Raw genomic sequence first — 18950 nt, forward strand, 5'->3', positions numbered from 1 at the left:
ATGATGTCACCCAACCAATGAGAAGGGGACAAGGAGGGGAGGATGACATCATGAGGATGACACAAGCATGACATGGGAAGGAAGGAGGGGTGGTTGAATGAGAACCACACAAATTCAAGGGCAACAAGGTAATTGACTAAATCAAACACAAAAATCAACCAACCAAGCCAAAACATTTCATTTCACCAAACAAAACACAAAAATCTCTCTTCTTCTTCTTCTTCATGCTCTCGGGTGCTTTTCTTAAAAAATGAAAGTCCAAGCTCCTCCACTTACTATTTAGCAAGGTAATTATCTAAGCTTCCCCATGGATAGTTACATACTTCCTATAAGTTTAAGCTTCTAATTCCAAGCCAATCATTTTCTATAAATCATGGAAGAAGATGGTGAATAGTGTTTTCAAGAACTAAAATTTATGTTCTTGAAGTTTTGTTTAGATTAAGCTTGGATAAGGACTTTAAGGGTGATTCCAAGCCATTCTCTTGATTCTCCACTCTCCAAGGAAGGTATAACTTCTCAAACCCTTAGTATTAAGTTTTGTTGGTTTGGATTTCATAATGTTAGATGATGGGTTAGTGTAATGAGTGTGTACTCATGATAGAGCTTTGTTTAGTAAGTGGTTTTGTTGATTTTGGAGTTAGGAGTGATGCTTGTTAGATTTGAAGTTCTTGGTCACATTTTTTTGACTTGGTTTAGATGAATAAATTGGTAATATTGAGTTGATTTGGGGCTGTTGTAATGTAGTTTAGATGGAGGTTTGATTGGGTTGTGATTTGAGGATGAATTGTGGTTGGTTTTGAATGGTTTAAATTTGGGAAATCACGTAAACATAGCCGTCGTAACGTCCGATTTTCTTTAGACTGTTTTTGTGCATAACATTAGGACCCGAGAACCCCCTGCTAGATTATGAACACTGCCATGTTTAGATAGCTCATGTTACGAGCTTCGTTTTGATATGTGGTTTGTTCGATTCCGATGCACGATTTAGGAGAAACGACCGTTTCAAGTAACGGCGTTTCGCGAACGAACCCTTACCCCTCGCCTTACTTTGAAACATAGGTTAAAGACCAAAAAGGGTTAATTAATGTATGAAACATTTATGGTAAGTGTGTTAGGCAGTTGGTAAGACACTAGCGAAGGAATCGCCTTAAAACTCGTAAAGGTTAAATTATTAAAAATGGTGGAGCCGAGGGTACTCGAGTGACTTAAGAGAACCAGCGAGCGCAAAATAAGCGTTAGAGTCTAAGTTAGTTAAAGTATAGATTTACAAGTGACTTTGGTTTAATTCCAACTTACTTGTTGTTTATAGGTTACCAGACTCGTCCCGAGCCTTTTATCACCCCAAGTCGCTCAGGCAAGTTTTCTACCCGTATAACTGTTGTTGTGATGTATATGTGTATATGCATGATCTTGCGATAAATGCATATTGGTTATTAGCAAATTCTTGCGTTATATTGTAGCATGTGATATGGTATATATGCATGCCTGTCTCATATTCTTGAGTTATATATCTGTTGGTTCAAATGCTTATAGTTGCATAATACCTATGCTAGAGGATAGCGGTAACTTGCATATACCCTTAGTATAGGGACCCAAAGGTGAAAATATTTTCTAAAACCGGGAGTCGAGGATCCCGAGTAGATTATATAGATATATATATATATATATTTATATATATATATATGGTTATAGTTTTCAAAACTATTAATCGAATAAGGTTTATTCGATAACTGTATTTTATTATTTGAATATTATTTCGAATATTCATTCGAGGACTTATGACTCCTTTTATTTTATTATCTGAATATTATTTGAATATTCATTGGAGGGCTTATGACTCTTTCATATTATTTATTGAATATTATTTGAATATTCATTCGAGGGCTTATGACTCAGTTTATATTATTTAATGAATATTATTTGAATATTCATTTGAGTATCTATGACTCCGATTATTTGCTGAGATATATTCTTTATTTTATTAAAGAATAAGGTGTCAATAATCAAACTTATTTTCGATTATTCAAATAAAGATAGTACTTTCATATAAGTATATCTTTGGTTATTTAATACTCGTTTCAAGTATAAGTTTTAATACTTCTACTTCAATTATTTTTATAAAGATTATTCTTTATGGGAATATTATCTAAATAATAATATTCAGTCATTTTCTAAATATTCTGGGGACTGATTTACTTCATTAAATCAGCTTTACTCCAAACACTCTTTAAAGTGTTTTCGAGTCTTCAAAACAATTTTTAAAAGTTAGAGCGGATCCCAAAACTCATTTTTATATTTAAGATCTTCCTTTTTAAGGGGATTTAAATACTCGCTCAAAACCTGAGGGATCCGGCTCTATGGTGTATTTTATATTCACAACAAGGTTGCTGTTTTGATAAATGAATTGATTACTTGCCCAATGTTCGGGAAATAAGCCCATCTAATTGAGTCGGCATAAGCGACAGGCCGGGGTACGGTCTATCAAAGTGTAAGTGGCTGGGTGGCAGTCCATCAATGCGTAAGAGGCCGGGTGGCGGTCCAGCACAAGGTCCTTATGTGGCCAGGGTGATGACCGGTGGGGGATTCATCCATCTACTAGTAGAAAAGGTTACTTATTGTTATCTTTGCCTGATCAACAAGATATCTGGTTTATGCCAAATTCTTTTCCTTTTAAAATTTATTGGATATTGCAATTCTGTTCATACTTTATATGACAGTGGTTTTCAGGAAATGTATAAAGAAGGTGTATATGTGGATATATATATATATATATCAGAACTAAATGAAGTATATCATAACTTCATTTCCTTTAATAATATTTCAAAGCTTGAATCTATTCAAATCTTGTCTTATAGTCTCATCTATGTGATGAACTTTTGAAATTGATTATAACTTGAACGGTGGTAGTTCAAGTAGTATTTGGGAATGATATAAGTGTAGTGAAGTATTTGGTAACTTCATCTTTTAAACTTATATCTAATCAATAATTGTCTTATGTATGACAAAGATTTTCAGAAAAACGTTGAGACAAGGTTAGATATATGAGATCACCTTGCAACGATATTTTTTTATACAGTTATACACTGGGACTTTGTGTATATTATGCATGGAAGAGGACTTCCAATATTTTGAAAAGTATATATGTATATATACTGAATATTTTGCGACTTCATCGCATTAAGTTATCAACTTGGTTCATTTCTTTTGACCAAGACTTTCATGAGTACTATGAGAAGGCTCATATATTGTTAATCATTATACATATTATTTTGGTGGGCTTGCTGCTCACCCTTGCTTTCTTCTTTCATCACACAACATCAGATAGACAAGATGAACCGGACCAAGCTCCCGATTCGCAAGAGGTTAGGAGACGTTCCGCAGTTTTCTAGAAGCACTGATGCCGCCATAGCTGAGGTAGGAACTACCAATAGGCTAGGCTTTCAACTTTTGATGTATCGGATTATGTATATTTATGAATTATAATAATGGTAAAGAAATGTAAATTTATTCAGAAACCTGTTTAAGGTGTATTGGCATATAATTGTGGAATAAAACGACTTGTGATTATTTTTGGATATTCATCTCTGAGACTATAACTTGTGGTGTGTGTGTTTATTGTGGGGTCACAGTACAGAGTAGTTGATTATTTATTAAGATTGGGTGTTGTTAAGGGAAATGGAACTCGTGACAACCCGAATCCCCGACCCCGGATTTGGGGGTGTTACAGAAATGGTATCAGAGCGAAGCGTTATAAACCTCAGAGATGATGTGACGTTAAGATAATAAGTTAACCAAGATAATAAGAACTCTTGCCAAGTTCATAGTCGGGCTACCTAACGTAGTACTGACAGTTAAAACCCTTATGGGAACCCTTATAAATATCGTGATAGGAGCGTAGTTCGTTATCGTATATGGTAGCGGAACTCCGAACCCTGAGGTTGAGGAGCAACAACGCGATGATGTTTTATTAGTAATTGGAGATCGGATTGTGGATCCGATAGAGTGTCCTAATGCAGGACCGGATGATGTTGATATTGAGGATGTAGCGGTTGAGGATGTTGTCCTAGAAGGGATAGTTGCTGAGGAGGATCCCATGGAGGATCCTGACAAGAATGAATAAAAGGACCACTGATGAATTGATGACCATGGTTAGGTCGACTACCAGAGGTAGGATTGGTCGGTCACTACCGGAGGTTCGTTCAAGTTGTAAAGATAGTAGCCCCTTTAACGCGGCTTACTCATAAGACTGAGAAGTTCGAATAGACAGAGAAATGCGAGAACAGCTTTTAAGAACTGAAGCAAAGGTTGGTGACGGCCCCTATGTTGGCGTTGCCGGATGGAAAAAGGAGATTTTGTGATTTGTAAGTGACGCTTCGCATAAGGAATTAGGGTGCTTCTTAGCACAGCAAGATAATCGCGTCTGCGTCAAGACAATTAAGGTAATATGAAATTCGATATCCCCGCCCATGAGCTTGGGCTCGTGGTAATAGGTTGCCCTAAATATTGGAGGCACTACTTGTATGGATAGAAGTGCGAGATTTACACAAACCATAGGAGCTCTAGTACATTTTGCGTAGAAAGAGCTCAATATACGCCAGAGGAGGCGGTTAGAGCTAATCAAGAATATTGATTGGGAGATTCTTTATCATTCGGGGAAAGCCAATGTGGTGGCTGATGCCCTTAGTAAAAAGGAGAGACTCAAGATGATAATGTCTTTGGGGGAGTTTATAAGAGATGGTGAGAAAATGGAAATAGAAGTGAAGGTAACCGAAGCCGGTACCGAAAAGCTGTTTGAGATTGCAATACAGACCGAATGATCGGAAAAGAACATATTGTGCCAGAAAAAGTTATGAATGAAGGCAGAGAGCCAACAATTAGATAAAAGATTAATATCGAGAAAGATGATAAGGGAAAATAAGGATTTTAAATTAAAAGATGACCCCAATTATGGGGAGTAGGATGAAACATTTCATACTAAGGAAATAGAAAGCCGAGTAAGGAAAGGAGACCCGAGACGGTACTCCTATACGGCAATTCATGGACCTTTCTAGACAGAACATGGACTATTATCCCCAACCACCACCTTGAGGAAACAATGCGATAGGAAATTCTTTCAGGACCTGTAAGTCTCTAAGCTCTCAGAGTTCCAAGGAACAGGTTGACCCAATCGAGGCAAGAGTCTGGCTAAAGGAAATATAGGAATCATTTGAGATTCTAAATGATTGACGAATCTCAAAAGGATTGTTTTTGTCACTTACCCTCCTAAGGGAGAGACCACCCGCTGGTGAAAGACCAAGAAAGGCACGGAGCAAGAGATTATAATAAACTGATTTAAGTCCAGTCAATTGTTTTCGGGAAAGTAATTCCCAAAGATAAGGAGATAGTGTAAAAGCTTTAGAGCCAGAACAAAGGCAGACAAGTATGATAAATTATGAATCTAAGTTGTAAAAGTTGTCAAGATTCGTTCTGAGGACACGAATCCAGAATGACGGGATGTTTGAAATCAATGCTTATATTGTGATTGGTTTGTGAAATAATGATAAGAGAAAGGAAAATAAAAAGAAACTGAAGTGGAAAGGAATATAAAGGCAATAGAGTTTGAGGAATGATAAGGGAGTTGGGTATGAGGAAACCCTAAAGACTCATAGCAATAGAAATAGAAAAGTATGTAATCGTCAGGATGATGATGATCCACCATGAGTTAAAATTGATGGTTGAAGGCATAAGAGATACATATATTATACCCCCTTTAAGTTGGGAGGATTCGAGGAAACCTTGAGATAGTTCGAAGGATAAATATTGAGACACGGATAGACTGAGGAGACAAGAAAGTAAGAAATCAGGAAAAATTGGATGAAGGAAGTGACCTTCAATAATGTGAAATGTAAGACCGGTGGCTCGATACCCAGAAAGGGAGACGCCAGGTATGAGAGATATCCCAATATTGAGATGACTGTTGAGATAAACAACAAAAGTAAATAAGGAATTATTAAGAAGAGGTTCACGTTGAACACGACCAATATCTTCCAGAACATCCTTGTTATCATTACCAAATTAGGCAAGAAAAGCGGATAACCGTTGTTATCTTTTGGAGGCCATATTGATTGACCTCATTTTGAATACAAATGTTATTGTGAAATTAGGCATATACTATCGAGGTGGGAATGATTGAATAAGACACCCTTATCAGGGATATATGACTTGATTTATCCATGGAAGGATGCATGTACCTTTTTAAAGGTGGAATTAAGGATAGAACATCGGTAACTTAAAATGAATCCTAGGGGAATGCATAAAGGTTGGCATTTCACCCTTAATAGGGATAGTATGAGTTTTGACAGTATGAATTGGAAAGGATTAAGGTAACAACAACCTTTAAAGAATCAGTGGAGAAATTTTTTCAGAAGTATATAGACAATAATTCTAGTATTAGTAAATGGTATTTTGATATGCCCTGTATCTAGGGAATACAGGAGGAACGATTCAAGGATAACCTTAGAGGTTTTACAAGGAGAAAGGTAATATTCAAAGTTCTCGAGAATAGAAATGTTGATAAAGGAAATATGGCGTAATTATAATAATGCCAGGTGGGCACGTGTTAAACCACGAGAAAGTATGGATCGAACCAGTAATGGTCGAAATTGTTCAGGGTAATTAGGACTTAAGATAAAAGATGTTCTAAGTATAATTGAGAGTCAGTCGTGATAGTGATTAACCTCTAAAGACTGAGGTAATAACTTATGAAAAAAAATGGTGATTTTTTTTTACTCATCAGATTTTAAGGAAAACATCTTCACATAAGCTGTGATTGAAATGAGGTAGAAAATTTATTTGAAGGTGGTTAAATGACATTGACTGTAAGGAAATTTTACTATCAGGAAAGGCCAAAGAGGTGGCCGACACTTTAAAGGTAAGAGGATAATTATAGGCGCTTGTGCCAAAGGAATACAGTGATGATGGTTGAAGCCGTAAAGGTTGTATTATGGTTTAGAAGATTGACATTCCTTCTGATGACTGTGCAATACCCAACCGTAATAGTAGTTGGTAAAGGTTTAATTCGTGTAATCGCCATGAGCGGGCTATCTATATCAGAAGATACTATCTTGAGATAAGCCAGGACCATGTTTCAAAAAGGACTAGACGAACCTTTGAGTAAGTCTTCTATTTAAGGCATATGATTTAGAATGGTATTAACCTGCTATCGTTGCTTTGATGGAAACTCTTCTGTAATTTTGTCTGCTTCATGTCATGTATGTATGTCAGGATCAGGAGTGTTCTTCATGAATCAGGAATGGTGATTATGTTACCTCCTTAGAATGATTTGATACGACATGTATGGACTCCGTATGGTTAGATATTAAGATTTTATGGAAAAGTGAATGACGACAGTAGGTCAGTGGTGAACCATAGTAGGGCAGCAATGATTCTGCGAGTAGTGAGCTGATTACAACCATGAGAGTTGTATTGGAATGGGTGTTGAGATTGAGTACCACTAATCGGGTCGTGGTAGTGTATAAGTTATCATTGATAGACTAATTAAGTAGAGTATCTACCTAGTGAATAATTATTCTTTCTTATCAATAGAGAGTCGTATTACTATACGAGGAAGGTTGCAGTGCAAGCATAGAATTTTAGTAACGGTGATGTCTGGAATGAAAACCCAGATTCGATTTTCGATGTCGAGGGAGTTTCAAAGGTGATTGTGTATAAGCTCGAGGAAGAGTGTGGGTCCATAGAATGATGGACGGGATAGCGACAATATTTAGGCATGGGAAATACGAGACTATAATGCTTAATGTTGATTTATATACATATATGATTTGTTCTCCTATGACAAACCTCTATAGTTCAGAGGTAGGTTCCAAGCCAGATATTTTGTGGCAGTATATTTTTTTCATATATACAATTCTCTTCAATTCGTTCTTTTCTCTTCTTTTCATTTCATGTAAGCTGAGAAGAACAACCCTTCCAGAAAGGGGAGGTATTGCCGAATGACTATCTATCTGTGTGATAGAAGCCTAGTAGGATACCAGCTATTGTTTAATTGCTTGTCAAGTACTAAAGGCTGGCCACCTTCTGTACTAACTATGCGATATAACAAGTGTTCATGATCATAGTGATCTCTCAACAAATTCCTTTACTTCTATTTGATTGATCAAATTGTGGAAAATAGAAACAACTGAAAAAGGAGTAATAAAGTGGTGGTAGTGTGCGGAATGGGAACACATTCGTGATACTAAGGTTGACGTGGTTATTAAAAGGTTATAGGACGCTAACGAGCAAAAGTATAACCAGTATAATATTAGGAACGGAAGGTAGTAGCGATTACGAACTGGAAAAGAATGGGTATTGAGAAGCAAAAGTTATAATGATTAGAAGCTATGATGAGGGTCTGTGTAATAGACTTGAAAGAATTTGGAATGATCACTTAACGCGGATTAAGTTATCTTACGACAATAGATCATATGTCAGTATTGAGGTATCGCCTTATGAGATCCTTGAGGGAAGACAATGTCGATCTCCCTTATGTTACGATGAAGTTGTAGAGCGCAAGATGCTCGGACCCGCAGTAGTCCAAAGGACCAGGGATATAATAGATCTAATCAGAGGACGACTGGTAGTAGCCAGGAAGGACATAAGAAGTATGTCGATTTGACACGAAAGGACAAAGAATAGGAAGGAGGCAACCTTGTATTGTTAAAAGTATTCCCTTGAAAAGAATTAATGAGATTCAGAAAGAAAGGAAAGCTAAGTCCACCAATTGTTGGACCCTTGGATATATTAAGAAGTATTAGGAAGTTAGCATATGAGCTAGCCTTACCCCAGAACATGTAGCAAGTCATAACGTGTTTCACGTATCAATGTTAAGAAAGTGTAATTTGGATGCCAGATAAATAGGGGCATAGGAGCACATAGACATGCAACCAGACGTAACCTATATGGAGCAACCAGGAAGGGTATAGATTAAGAAGGAACGAATGCTTAAGAGAAGGGTTATCAAACTAGTAAGAGTTTGATGGTAGAACCACAATGTGGGAAAATTTACTTGAGAATTAGAAAGTGTAATGCTAAGAAAGTATCCCTATTCATTTTCTATCTGATTCCAGGACGGAATCCTTTTAAGGAGGGGAGACTGTAATAACCCCAATTTTTGGAATTTTTGAAACCCTTATGAATAGTGTTTTTGCTGAATGAGAAAACTTTTCATGCCACACTATGCAGGGGTTCTGTTATTGATCTTTTGGGATATTATTAGTACTCTATGTGGTATATAAGTGTATGTAAAGATCGTCAGAATCCAATTTCCGAACACTTTGATTTTTCCCGGAAATCCACTAGATACGGAAAGAATTGAGAAAAAGGTAACAGGATAAAAAGGATTTAAATTAAAGGATTATAAGAGAGGATCATAAAAAGGAATATAATGTATTGAGAAAGGTTAAGGGAACCTAAGTAATAAGATCCCGGGTATGATCCCTCAAACGATAAACGAAAACGAAAGTTAAGCGAACCGTATAACAGATCAGCGGTCATTAGGCAAACAATTAGGAAGTTAATCAAAGGGATTAGAGAGGATGATGTCACCCAACCAATGAGAAGGGGACAAGGAGGGGAGGATGACATCATGAGGATAACACAAGCATGACATGGGAAGGAAGGAGGGGTGGTTGAATGAGAACCACACAAATTCAAGGGCAACAAGGTAATTGACTAAATCAAACACAAAAATCAACCAACCAAGCCAAAACATTTCATTTCACCAAAGAAAACACAAAAATCTCTCTTCTTCTTCTTCATGCTCTCGGGTGCTTTTCTTAAAAAATGAAAGTCCAAGCTCCTCCACTTACTATTTAGCAAGGTAATTATCTAAGCTTCCCCATGGATAGTTACATACTTCCTATAAGTTTAAGCTTCTAATTCCAAGCCAATCATTTTCTATAAATCATGGAAGAAGATGGTGAATAGTGTTTTCAAGAACTAAAATTTGTGTTCTTGAAGTTTTGTTTAGATTAAGCTTGGATAAGGACTTTAATGGTGATTCCAAGCCATTCTCTTAATTCTCCACTCTCCAAGGAAGGTATAACTTCTCAAACCCTTAGTATTAAGTTTTGTTGGTTTGGATTTCATAATGTTAGATGATGGGTTAGTGTAATGAGTGTGTACTCATGATAGAGCTTTGTTTAGTAAGTGGTTTTGTTGATTTTGGAGTTAGGAGTGATGCTTGTTAGATTCGAAGTTCTTGGTCACATTTTTTTGACTTGGTTTAGATGAATAAATTGGTAATATTGAGTTGATTTGGGGCTGTTGTAATGTAGTTTAGATGGAGGTTTGATTGGGTTGTGATTTGAGGATGAATTGTGGTTGGTTTTGAATGGTTTAAATTTGGGAAATCACGTAAACATAGCCGTCGTAACGTCCGATTTTCTTTAGACTGTTTTTGTGCATAACATTAGGACCCAAGAACCCCCTGCTAGATTATGACCACTGCCATTTTTAGATAGCTCATGTTACGAGCTTCGTTTTGATATGTGGTTCGTTCGATTCCGATGCACGGTTTAGGAGAAACGACCGTTTCAAGTAACGGCGTTTCGCGAACGAACCCTTACCCCTCGCCTTACTTTGAAACATAGGTTAAAGACCAAAAAGGGTTAATTAATGTATGAAACATTTATGGTAAGTGTGTTAGGCAGTTGGTAAGACACTAGCGAAGGAATCGCCTTAAAACTCGTAAAGGTTAAATTATTAAAAATGGTGGAGCCGAGAGTACTCGAGTGACTTAAGAGAACCAGCGAGCGCAAAATAAGCGTTAGAGTCTAAGTTAGTTAAAGTATAGATTTACAAGTGACTTTGGTTTAATTCCAACTTACTTGTTGTTTATAGGTTACCAGACTCGTCCCGAGCCTTTTATCACCCCAAGTCGCTCAGACAAGTTTTCTACCCGTATAACTGTTGTTGTGATGTATATGTGTATATGCATGATCTTGCGATAAATGCATATTGGTTATTAGCAAATTCTTGCGTTATATTGTAGCATGTGATATGGTATATATGCATGTCTGTCTCATATTCTTGAGTTATATATCTGTTGGTTCAAATGCTTATAGTTGCATAATACCTATGCTAGAGGATAGCGGTAACTTGCATATACCCTTAGTATAGGGACCCAAAGGTGAAAACATTTTCTAAAACCGGGAGTCGAGGATCCCGAGTAGATTATATATATATATATATATATATATATATATATATTTATATATATATATGGTTATAGTTTTCAAAACTATTAATCGAATAAGGTTTATTCGATAACTTTATTTTATTATTTGAATATTATTTCGAATATTCATTCGAGGACTTATGACTCCTTTTATTTTATTATCTGAATATTATTTGAATATTCATTGGAGGGCTTATGACTCTTTCATATTATTTATTGAATATTATTTGAATATTCATTCGAGGGCTTATGACTCAGTTTATATTATTTAATGAATATTATTTGAATATTCATTTGAGTATTTATGACTCCGATTATTTGCTGAGATATATTCTTTATTTTATTAAAGAATAAGGTGTCAATAATCAAACTTATTTTCGATTATTCAAATAAAGATAGTACTTTCATATAAGTATATCTTTGGTTATTTAATACTCGTTTCAAGTATAAGTTTTAATACTTCTACTTCAATTATTTTTATAAAGATTATTCTTTATGGGAATATTATCTAAATAATAATATTCAGTCATTTTCTAAATATTCTGGGGACTGATTTACTTCATTAAATCAGCTTTACTCCAAACACTTTTAAAGTGTTTTCGAGTCTTCAAAACGATTTTTAAAAGTTAGAGCGGATCCCAAAACTCATTTTTATATTTAAGATCTTCCTTTTTAAGGGGATTTAAATACTCGCTCAAAACCTGAGGGATCCGGCTCTATGGTGTATTTTATATTCGCAACAAGGTTGCTGTTTTGATAAATGAATTGATTACTTGCCCAATGTTCGGGAAGTAAGCCCATCTAATTGAGTCGGTATAAGCGACAGGCCGGGGTACGGTCTATCAAAGTGTAAGTGGCTGGGTGGCAGTCCATCAACGTGTAAGAGGCCGGGTGGCGGTCCAGCACAAGGTCCTTATGTGGCCAGGGTGATGACCGGTGGGGGATTCATCCATCTACTAGTAGAAAAGGTTACTTATTGGTATCTTTGCCTGATCAGCAAGATATCTGGTTTATGCCAAATTCTTTTCCTTTCCAAATTTATTGGATATTACAATTCTGTTCATACTTTACATGATAGAGGTTTTTAGGAAATGTATAAAGAAGGTGTATATGTGGATATATATATATATATCAGAACTAAATGAAGTATATCATAACTTCATTTCCTTTAATAATATTTCAAAGCTTGAATCTATTCAAATCTTGTCTTATAGTCTCATCTATGTGATGAACTTTTGAAATTGATTATAACTTGAACGGTGGTAGTTCAAGTAGTATTTGGGAATGATATAAGTGTAGTGAAGTATTTGGTAACTTCATCTTTTAAACTTATATCTAATTAATAATTGTCTTATGTATGACAAAGATTTTCAGAAAAACGTTGAGACAAGGTTAGATATATGAGATCACCTTGCAACAATATTTTTTTATACAGTTATACACTGGGACTTTGTGTATATTTTGCATGGAAGAGGACTTCCAATATTTTGAAAAGTATATATGTATATATACTGAATATTTTGCGACTTCATCGCATTAAGTTATCAACTTGGTTCATTTCTTTTGACCAAGACTTTCATGAGTACTATGAGAAGGCTCATATATTGTTAATCATTATACATATTATTTTGGTGGGCTTGCTGCTCACCCTTGCTTTCTTCTTTCATCACACAACATCAGATAGACAAGATGAACCGGACCAAGCTCCCGATTCGCAAGAGGTTAGGAGACGTTCCGCAGTTTTCTAGAAGCACTGATGCCGCCATAGCTGAGGTAGGAACTACCAATAGGCTAGGCTTTCAACTTTTGATGTATCAGATTATGTATATTTATGAATTATAATAATGGCAAAGAAATGTAAATTTATTCAGAAACCTGTTTAAGGTGTATTGGCATATAATTGTGGAATAAAACGACTTGTGATTATTTTTGGATATTCATCTCTGAGACTATAACTTGTGGTGTGTGTGTTTATTGTGGGGTCACAGTACAGAGTAGTTGATTATTTATTAAGATTGGGTGTTGTTAAGGGAAATGGAACTCGTGACAACCCGGATCCCCGACCCCGGATTTGGGGGTGTTACAACTTGCCTCAACCTAAAGATAATAACTTACGTACTGCGCCTTCCGCTAACTCGAACGTTTTTCCATTTCTCTCAACCATGACTGAGCTTTAATCGGTTCCGGAAATCCTACAAACTATGGGGGATGCACGGACGGAAAATGTTTGAAATTTCCGAATTTAGGGGCTACATGTTGTTGTAAAAGTTGAACAAGTCGGTTCATCATAAGAGTATCTTGGTTTAGTTCTTGGTCTTGGGTTTGAGTTTTTGATTGGTAATTTGATGATGTGACCATTATTTACAATCCTGATTGAGAAATTATCTAGTAATACGATAGCAGGGCATATATAACAATAAAGATTCTTTTTTAAATCATTTGTGGGTTTTAATCTTTAACCACTTGAACATGCAATCCTATTACTACATAATTCGCTCCTCAGTTATTATCCTCACATGGTACAAGATATGATTTATAAGGTATTTAGAAACATTGTATGTAAAAGAGTTGATAAAGATTTCCAGGGTTTACAAGGAGAAAGATTATATAAGGCTTCAACAGTGCATAATAAAGAAGTTTAGGTACAATAAGTTCGGGCATAAGGTACAATGATACAACAGGATAAAATAGAGGAAAAAATGGAAAACATCCCCCTTCCTACTCTCAACTTCTACCTAGCCTCTACTGACTACAACCATAGAAAATCAAACATAATACAACAACATCGACAACTACTACTCCACCAAAAGTCCTATATGGTAATCACCATCTAACTATCCAAGATCTCTCTCAATACGGACTACATCCAATGAATGATCTTATAAACCCTCCGGGCCTCAAAATCTGCATCACTAGTGGGCGGTCCCTCATCCAATCTCCTCCGGCAAACTGCTCCACCATCTTAACACGAAATATCCACTCATCATCTAACACTGAAGTCTGCTGCCTAGACTCACGAGCTAATCTATCCACCAAAGCTCTCAACTCTTGATATTAATACTCATTTGATGTCATATCAAATTAGATATAAATACGAACTTTGATGTTCACAACATCCCCTACTGAAGTCAACATCAATCATCAATATTAATACCACTTTTGATATTTAACAACAACCTAAGTATCAACATCAATCACAAACTGAATTAAAACCGATATCGTCTGAACTAGGGTCCTAAGAGAAGACATAAAATAGCAGCCACGAAATAACATTAGGGTTAAATAAACCTCCAACTGACTCAAATCCCTAACTCTATTCACACTCTTATCCTATTCACTTAGACTACGCCTAATAGTCTAACTCAACTCTATATGAGTAGAACACTTTTGCAATATAATATCCAAAATACCCTTTATCCTAACTTATCTCAGGGACTAGATCCCGTAGCTCTGATACCGAACCTGTGACTACCTCAATCTCTGGGGTAGAAAATGAGGACTCACACACCAGTAAACTAATAATATCAACAGATATAATAAACCCCGATTAAACACTAACAGGATCTACACAAGATTAAGTTTGAGACAAGATTACAACTACCAACCAAAATAAATAAATTATAACCCAAAATATTAACGAATTCAATTTATTCGATTCTGAAATGAAATCGACAGATAAACCCCTGTATCTGAACAACCTTAAAGAATCCTTCCATCTACTACGCATGCTCACACTCACAACTACCTGCTCTGGAATTTGGAAACCTATGACACGGTAGGGACTACCAGGAACGCTCATGTGAGCTGAACGCCTAAGTTTGGCCATCTTCTTTCTTAACTGCTATGGTTAGAGCAAAGCAAATATAAATGAGCACAAAAGCTCAACAAGTAACTACACAGCAGTTTTATAAAGAAATAATAATAACAATAGCAAAATTTGAGGCATTCTACTTTTAAATCTCTAGGTGGAAGATTTCTATCTTTCGCTATACAAAGGTTATGAAGAAAGGTTTGGGCTTTCAAGAATCAAGGATCAAGATAGGGTGAAAGCCGACATTCATCGCAATTCAATAGTAAAAATCGTATCAGAAAAGCATAATAATATCATGGAACAAGATATATGGTATCATGGCATCATTATTCAAATTAAAACTTTTTAACCAAATCATAGCTCAAAATCATTTTATGACGCTACGGATTATAGCCGTTGATCAGCCGCGAAGTAATCCCGAACCTCATTGGGTTCTCAAATATAATGTGTTAGTCCCTTAACAATATAACAAGAATTATAGAAGGGGGGTTGAATGGAATTCTTGAAACTTTTTCTTGAATAATAATTGTGCTAACTCAATTATATATATCAGTGTGAGTTAATTAGCAGAATGTAGAATAATCACTTGAAATGAATCAAAACACAAGTAATTAAAAACAAGAGTCTTTAAAAACTTTCTGGTGGATTTGAATGATTCCACCAGAGATATATAATATATATCGAGAGAACTCTGTGTGCAAAAACCTCACAGCTACTTACAAAATGAACAACTAAGAATACTGAGAAATACTAAGAATTCAGCTTACAAATGTTTCTCTTTTTGGTTGTTTAGTTTTGTTAGTTGTTCTATTTGCTGCTTCTTGGTTTATATATCACCAAGATTACAAAGCAATAAGACAAGATAATAAAATAAAAACTATCGAGTCTATTACAGTGCTACTTCATTACTCTATTCCAGCATCTTTGAATATCTTCATAATAACATGGAAATAGCAATGCTTCTTTGTTCTCGAAAACCCAGTTGAATAGGCTACAACATTCCATTTGCATACACTCGACGCATGTGAGTGTGTTGTCACTTTCAACAGATATTTGAATTCTTTATCCGTCGGGTTCATGATCATCCGTCGAGTTAATGATCATCCGTCGGGTTGTTGATCATCCGTCGAATTCATTATTGTTTATTTGTTGGTAGCAATCAGGCACTAGACTTCATTTCATTTATGCAGAATTACAAGACATCATCTATGTATAATTAATCAACATATTCTGCATATCTAGTTAAAGTCAACATGACTTAAGTACTACTACAGATTCTAAACAATGTGTATGCAAAAATATGCTACAGACTTATTTTTATATAAGCTACTCACTCGATAGATAATAAATTATCATCCGTCGGGACTATATTGAGTCATCCGTCAGGACTATAATCCTTATCCGTCGATTGCTACATTTTCACTAAGTAAAATCTACCAAGGTGTTTTGTTAATGAAATCATCAAGTTCACAACATATACACAACAATCTCCCCCAATTTATGTCTACTGGAATTGTAACCATAAATTAAGAGATACTTGATGATAACAAAACACCCAAAAAATACAACTTTGAAAGTAGATAGATAAAACTGTAAAGTGCTTCAAATAACAAAATGTACAAAGTTTTGCTCACAGTCATTTTCAAGATGCTCCTCTAGCCTGAGCAGATTTATCTAGTTCCTTGAAGGCCTGAATCTCTTTCCAAGCTTTCTGTTATTTTATTCAATCTGATTTTGAAGCTTCCTGTGGAATTCTAGTTCATCAGATTCTGAGAGATTTAGCTTTTCTTGCATTTCCAAGAGAGTCTCATTGCTAGAGATGCTCAGATGGTCTTCTAATCTGAAAAATCTTCTCACTCCTTTGTCATCCATGAACTCCATCAGCCAGTAGGGCCTTAGATGCACTATTCTCCCTGTGTAAGGGATAATTAGAGTCTTTGGGAGTGCATCTTTAGCTCTAACACTCCTTAGTTCTTCAATCTTCTTTAGAACCAATCTTCTTGCAGTAATATTGAACCCAAAGTTCTTCTTGAAAGATGAATAAACCTTAATCAGTACAGCTTGGATTTCTTGAAGGATCCTGTGAAGTGGCCATTGAATCTCCTTTCCTCCCTTGTACTTGAAAACTAGCCTTTCAGGTATGTTTCTGTATGCATCAATCCCTCTTACTTCTTTTAGTTCATCTAGATAGAGATTTAGATCAGAGAATTCCTTGATGTCACACAAGTACATGTAATCTCCCTTATTAACTTTAGATTAAGCTTTGACTAAAGATTTGGATTTGAGAGGTGACAACTTCACTTTCTAGACTGCTCTTGACTTTGTTCTCTTTGGCTTGTTAAGGATTTGCAAATTGAAGTTAGGAATTTGTATGTTCTTCCATTCTATTGGTTGATCCTTAGGCACAATAGGTTCACCATGAATGTTCCAGTAAGGATTCACCACCTTGATATCTTCAAATACCATAGAGGGTTTTGATGTTTGAGTTATTGTTTGAGTAGATTCCTTGGGAAACTGATTCTCTAATTCCTTATCAAAAATGTCCAGTTTCCTTTTGCTTCTTTTAGCCAATTCTTTGATTCTTGGAGATATCTTCTATTCTTGTTGAACTTGCTTCTATGGGTCTTGAGATTCAGTGATTCCAGATGGCTGAGAAGGAATCTGTTGTGTTGGTTTCACAGCTTGTAGCTTGGCCAAGATAGTAGTTTGCTCTTTCTTTTGCTTAGCCTTTTTGGAATCTAGAATAGCTTGCTTCTTTTCTTGCTTCAATCTTGCCTTTTCTTCTCTCTTTACTTGAGTAAATTGAGGATGTCTAGCCACCACACAGATTTCTTTCCCATTCCTGAAAACTTTAGCAATTCTTCTTTTTAAAGCTGAATCGGCTGGATTCTTGTAGAAGGCAATTGACCTTGACAGAAGTTTCTTCTCATCAGGCTTAGGTGTCTCATACACAGTATCCAAAGGGTTCTTCAATGATGATTTTGGATAGTTCACCCTTGGTTTCAAAATTATTTCAGCCTTTGAAGATTTGATGCAGGATGACTGTCCCCTTTCCAGATAGTTCATGCTCATCTCATTCACAAAAATCTGCTTGATTTGAGAGTGATGGATGGCTGACTTTTCTGGCTCCTTTACTAGCCCAAATTTCCTTTGTATATCCTCATCAATCTTCTCCTAGTTGATTGGTTTCAACTGCTTCATTTCAGTTGCTCTAATGTTGGCTGCTGCTGTATTTACCAGATCTATACTGTCTGTAACTGGTGGCTTTAAGATAGTAATTGAAGGCACAATTACTTTACTGATTTGAATTTGAAGCCTCTCCCCCTCACTTGGTCCTTTCTCCCTCTTTTTGTTATAATCAAGTTGAGTAGAGGAGGGGATTTGTGCAGCCACCAGTTTTTGAAGTAAATCTGTCTATTGGGCTTGATGAAGATGAATGGCTGTTAAAGATGCTTCCATGGCTGACATTCATGTATCCAAGGCATCTATCTTGGTTGCAAGATCATAATTTTTCCTTAATTGCCTCTTTATGTCAAGCATTGTAGCTTCTGGAAGCTTAGAATCCATCTTGTCTGAAATGGCCTTCTTCATCTCCTCAATATCACCCTTGATGGTGTTTACATCCCTAGCATGTTGAAAGCCTTGAATTTCTTGAAGTTGTAGAGAGGCTAGATGTGCCTAAAGGAGCTTCTTGGTGCTGGCATTTGTAGTGGTTTGAAGAGCAGTATTTGTCTGATTGATTAGTTGGATCAGGGTTGTCTTGAAGTAGTGCTCATCACAGTGCTTTGAAAATGCCCATGATGGCATACCTGATCTTGAACTGGAACCTACTTCTCCCCCTATGTCCATTGCTTCATCTTCACTATCCCCACTTCCATCACCAAAGAAATCAGTTGAACCATCAGTCTCATAATCCACATC

This window comes from Apium graveolens, chromosome 4 (genome assembly GCF_009905375.1).
Source record: "Apium graveolens cultivar Ventura chromosome 4, ASM990537v1, whole genome shotgun sequence".
Taxonomy (NCBI): Eukaryota; Viridiplantae; Streptophyta; class Magnoliopsida; order Apiales; family Apiaceae; genus Apium; species Apium graveolens.